Source organism: Piliocolobus tephrosceles, chromosome 19 (assembly GCF_002776525.5).
Source record: "Piliocolobus tephrosceles isolate RC106 chromosome 19, ASM277652v3, whole genome shotgun sequence".
NCBI lineage: Eukaryota > Metazoa > Chordata > Mammalia > Primates > Cercopithecidae > Piliocolobus > Piliocolobus tephrosceles.
In genome coordinates, this window is record NC_045452.1 from 22,237,460 (window position 1) to 22,243,459 (window position 6,000).

Consider the following 6,000-nt stretch of genomic DNA (forward strand, 5'->3'; position numbering starts at 1 on the left):
ATGCCAGGTCAACCTTACTTCCTCAGCCTCATGAGGAATCAATAAAGTGGCCAAACTGTTTCAACGGGACAGTTAAAACCAAAAAGATATATGTCCACTCGGTGCTACTTCCTTCTTCACTGCACCTGATATTTATAGTGCTGCTAAAATTAACTTGAATTTCATCTCTAAGGACTAAAAGAACCCCACAGCAATTATATGTGAAGGAACACACACAACCAACAGCTGACACGAAGGGCTCAGCTCTATTCTGGGGATACCACATAAAGACCACAAGTCTTGACTTCTGCAAACAACACTCAGGTGGCAAGACCAAACCAAGAGCCTCCAGAAAGGCTGCACCATGAATGAAGGGTCTGACTCCTTTTGTCAAAAACTTGACTGTAAGGACAAATAAATTTTAAGACACTCTGAGGATGAGAGGGAAAGGCCTGACTCACTTCAAGTAGGGAACAGAGGCAATAAGAGAGAAATTTATAAGACTGTGGTCAGTTTCACTTCTCCTGCCCTAGAATTTCCAAAGAGCTGTGAAACTGTGAGCAGAGATAACTTTTGCTAGGCTGCTGGCTGCGGTAGGAGTGCAGGGTTAAGGAGCTGCTAAAAGTAGCAAGAGAGCACAGATAGGACCCTATCCTGCCTGGGCCTTTGTGCTTCTTCCTCCTTCCTCCCCCCTGGCGGGGGGCTGGGCCTTAGCAATAGTAGTTCCAGAAGAAAGTTTCAATTGTCCCAGCAGTATTTATTTAAAAAATTTTTTTGTGAATCTTAAGATAAAAAAGAAACTATAGTCTTAAAAGTACTACTGAGATCCTATCTTCTAACAGAAGGGGGAGCTCTAGATTTAACAAATAACATCAAAGAAAAACCACTACAGGTTACCTCCTCAACCTACCTGGGCACTATCCACGCTTCCCCACTTCTTACATGGACAGGTCGTGGGCATTTCAGTGGGTAAACAGACACCCCCTGCTCCTGCATCTACTGTGTAGAGCTAGCTCAACTCCAAAGGCCCTGCTCTGCAGGAACCTGGGTGTGCTGGATCACACATAACCTTGCCTCTTGGAAAGCTTAGCACATGCATGAGACAGTAAGTACAAAGAATCAAGAGAAAATGGACACTGTCCACCCCACCCCGGCTTCCTTTTCTGCCTCATTTTTCTCCGCAGCACTCATCACTGTCATGACAGTCTTTATACAAATACTACATATCTGGCTGGGCGTGGTGGCTCACGCCTGCAATCCCAGCACTTCTGGAGGCCGCGGTGGACAGATCATGAGGTCAGGAGTTGAGACTAGCCTGGCCAACATGGTGAAACCCTGTCTCTACTAAAAATACAAAAATTTTTGTACAGGCATGGTAGAGGGCGCTTGTAATTCCATCTACTCAGGAGATTGAGGCAGGAGAATCGCTTGAACTCTGGAGGCAGAGGTTGCAGTGAGCCAAGATAGTGCCACTGTACTCCAGCCTGGGTGAAAAAAAAGAAAAAAAAGCGGAATACTACATATTTTTCTTGTTTACACTCAGTCTCCCATGTTTCCATTTACAACATGCCCCCATCAGAACACAGCAAGGGTTTTGTCTTTTTTTTTTTTTTTGAGGCGGAGTCTTGCTCTGTCGCCCGGACTGGAGTGCAGTGGCTGGATCTCAGATCACTGCAAGCTCCGCCTCCCGGGTTTACGCCATTCTCCTGCCTCAGCCTCCCGAGTAGCTGGGACTACAGGCGCCCGTCACCTCGCCCGGCTAGTTTTTTGTATTTTTTAGTAGAGACGGGGTTTCATAGTGTTAGCCAGGATGGTCTCGATCTCCTGACCTCGTGATCCGCCTGTCTCGGCCTCCCAAAGTGCTGGGATTACAGGCTTGCGCCACCGCGCCCGGCCTATTTTTTTAGTTACTCACAGCATTCCCTAGTGCCTAGAATACCAAGCACAGTATACCCTCAATAATTATTCACTCAAGGAATTAGTATTCCGTAAGAAATAGACACAAGGTGACTAGTGACAGGAGGACAGGAAGATTCTGCGGCAGAGCTCCAAACTTTCATCTGAATAGCCGGAATTCTGGTTCTCAACTGGGTTCGAAACCTCACAGAAGTTCTGGATAGGTCAAGGGATCTGTGTTCTAGTACTGAGTGCTACCAATTACTGCTGGGCGACAGCGGTTGTGACTGCTTTCTGGGTCTAATTTTCTTCCAGAGAATCTGCTCACCTCTCAGAACCCTTGTAACGAAGAAACGCCAGTGTGTGTGTGCCCTGAACCAAATGGTATATGTGCTGATATATTCAGGTGTTGCTGTCACCAAATGCTGTAATTTGGTTGAATCACTGGCTTGATTCACTCACAGGCCAGCTAGTTTCTGTACCGCAGCCACAGATTCTCTGTCTAAAACCCTGGCTGACTTGCTGCCTCAACAACCCACACTGGCTATCCTCAAAGGGTAAGGTACAAACCCAACTTCTAGAAAAACAATTCGCCAGAACATCTTGAGGACATCATCTTCATGTACAAAGGGTGGTGCACCACTAGTGGAGGACAGGTGATAGGTGAAATAGCTACAGTATACAGAGTCTCCCTCATCTGCAGTTTCACTTTCCATGGTTTCAGTTATTCTAGGCCAACCAAGGTCCAAAAATGTTACAGTATTTTGAGTGGGCCCATATTCACATAACTTTTATTACAGTGTATTGTTAAAATTGCTCTAAGTTCTTACTATGTCTGATTTACAAATCGAATTTTGTCATAGGTCACATGTACAGGGAAAAAAAAAACAGTACATATAGGATTTGGTACCATTTGCAGTTTCAGGCATCCACTAGGGGGTCTTGGCACGTGTTCCTCAGGAATAAGGGCGGACTACTCTATATGAATTCCTATTTGGTCCTATTAAGGACATTTTCATGTAATGGCAAGAAAGGGATTAATATCTATTGGGTGCTTATATGGAAAGCACTGTTCTAGATATTTTAAACCTGTTAGCTAATTTAATATTCCTAATCATTCTACATGGTAGATAATATCCCATTTTATAGATAAGGACAGGGCCAAAAAGTAAAGGCAAGCAAATAGCAGGGATAAGATTATAACCTAATTTGTTTAAGGGCCCCAAATTGGAAGATATAACCTAATTCTGTATCATCCTTAGCCTAGAGTTCTTTCCACTCCTCTGTGTTGATTTCTTAACTTCTTCAAAAGTTAGAGAAGAGAGGCCGGGCATGGTGGCTCAAGCCTGTAATCCCAGCACTTTGGGAGACTGAGGCAGGTGTATCACCTGAGGTCAAGAGTTCAAGACCAGCCTGGCCAATATGGCGAAACCACGTCTCTACTAAAAACACAGAAAAAGCAGCCATGGTGGCAGGCACCTGTAATCCCAGCTACTTGGGGGGCTGAGGCAGGAGAATCCCTTGAACCCAGGAGGTGGAGATTGCAATGAGCTGAGATCACGCCACTGTACTCCAGTCTGTGCAACAAGAGCAAAACTTCATCTCAAAAAAAAAAATTAGAGAAAAAAAGGCCAGGCATGCTGGCTCATGCCTATAATCTCAGCACTTTGGGAGGCCGAGGAGATCAGATTCCTTGAGGTCAGAAGTTCAAGACCAGCCTGGGCAACATGGCGAAAACCCTGTCTCTACAAAAATTAGCCAGACATGGTGGCAGGCACCTGTAATCCCAGCTACTTGGGACGCTGAGGCAGGAGAATTACTTGAACCCAAGAGGCAGAAGTTGCAGTGAGCCAAGATTGTTCAATGGCGCTCCAACCTGGGTGACAGAGCAAGACTCTGTCTCAAAATAAAAAAAAAAAAAAGAGAGAGAAGAAAAGAAACTGTTGGGTAGGGGGACAAGGTAGCTTCAATGTTCAATGATACACACAGTTTAGATGCATATCTGAGTCCAGGCAACATACAAGAGTCAGGTTGGCCACAGCACTGGGTAAAGACTAGGGCAAAGAAGGCTTAGAAGAGGGGTTCAGGGATCTGTCTGAGGGGCCCCAGGGCTCTCAAGCTTTGAGAATCATAGTTCAAAACCTGGAGCTCACCATGTAACAGCCTTTGGCACTGATACTAGAAGACAAGTTGGAGAAGCTGAGACAGGATAGCTGGTCAGAAGAACCAGAAATGAAGACCAAGAAAAGAATTCAAGATAGGGCCGGACGCAGTGGATCACGCCTGTAATCCCAGCACTTCGGGAGGCCAAGGCGGGCGGATCACCTGAGGTCAGGAGTTCAGGACCAACCTGGCCAATATAACGAAACCCCATCTCTACTAAAAATACAAAAATTAGCTGGGTGTGATGGCAGGTACCTGTAATACCAGCTACTCGCGAGGCTGAGGTACGACAATCGCTTGAAACTGGGAGGTAGAGGTTGCAGTGAACCAAGATTGCGCCACTGCACTCCAGCCTGGGTGACAGAGTAAGACTCCGTCTCAAAAACAAACTCACTGGATCCTTTTCACAACCCATGAGGCAGGGACTGTTATTTCATGTGTGATGAAACTGACACTGGCTGAGTTGCAGTAACCTGCCAGATCATCCATTCATCCAGTGGTGGACCCCAACCCAGGTCTAGTTCTGCCTTCCCTTTCTTCGCTTGTCTAAACCTTCTGACAAGTGTGTCAGTTTCTCTCAGTCCCTGAGTAGGCCAGCTTAGTCTGTGCTCCTCTTTCCTCATTTTTAATTCTTCTCTCTGATAGCAGATTCAGCAATTTCAATAGTCACTTCTGCCAGGTGAAAGGAGTGAGCACTGGCCCCTCTTCCTTCAGGTTTGTGTCAGGACTTCCTGTTGGGTGCTTCTCAGTTCAGCTGGGAAGAGGCTGGAGTAGCCACAGCAAGTGCTCGTGGTGCACTGGGGTTTGAGGTGGACAGGGCAACTCCTGTGTGTGTCCAGCCAGCTTTCTTAAAAGCTACCATGTAGAGGGTAGCCTAGTGAAGGGGATGTAAGAGTGATACGGGTAAGCCCTGAGCTTTCTTGATTGTAGGAACAAATGACAATGGGGAACCAGAATCACCTCAAGTTCCATGCCAAGGAGGTAAGACACAAGGAAGCAGAAAATAGGTTTCCAAGTTTAGGCCTCTGTCAATTGAAGAAAAAAAGGACTTAAAGTTACCCCATAAATTTGTGTCCAACTACAAGGGCTGCATTCATCTAGGAGTCCATCTCCCCTCTCCCTGCTGCCTTAATAGCTTTACAGGAGGAGCCAGAGTATTACTCAAAACTGCATTTTCCCAGACACTCCTAGAAAGCAGTCTCTGGAAAGAGAAGCCCCCAAAGACCAATGCAAGGACAAGAGCCTTGTATGTTTATAAGAATATACATATTCACTATCAGAGGGCAGTTCTCGATCCTTTCCTGCTGCCCTGGGAGCTGGTTCCATTGGAGCTCTTGAGTGGCTTTGTGGGAACAAAGGGAAGTGTGCAGCACATCTTGAAAAGAAAAATAACCAAGCTCCCCAGAGAAAACAATTGAACAGAAGTGGCCAAGAGGTGTGCCATTCTTAATCACAGTTTCAGTTCTAGATGTGGGCCCCGCCCATGGCTGGCTACAACTACCAATTAGTATTCTGTTCCCTCTTTCCAGCACCCATTTTCTTTCTCCCCTAGCACGACTGCTGCCTAAATTAAATGAGGTCATTTGTGAATTAAAGAAATAAAAAGTGAAAAACTGTTTCCACTTTATTTTAAAATACATACTGGCATCTAGGCCAGGTGCAGTGGCTCACACCTGTAATCCCAGCACTTTGGGAGGCCGAGGCAGGTGGATCACCTGAGGTCAGGAGTTCGAGACCAGCCTGGCCAACATGATGAAACCCTCCTCTACCAAAAATACAAAAATTAGCTGGGTGTGGTGGGGCACGCCTGTAATCCCAGTTACTCTGGAGGCTGAGGCGGGAGAATTGCTTAAACCTGGAAGGCAGACATTGCAGTGAGCTGAGATCATGAGATCATGACACTGCACTCCAGCCTGGGTGACAGAGCAAGACTCAGTCTCAGGGGGAAAAAATATATATATA

The 6,000-nt window shown here is 46.1% G+C and overlaps 1 protein-coding gene across 5 annotated transcripts in view; it reads right to left on the reverse strand.

Annotated features, from left to right (window-relative positions):
• MRTFA (myocardin related transcription factor A) overlaps positions 1-6,000 on the reverse strand; it is a 222,449-nt gene that overhangs the window by 26,508 nt on the left and 189,941 nt on the right. The gene's annotated exons all lie outside the window — the stretch shown is intronic.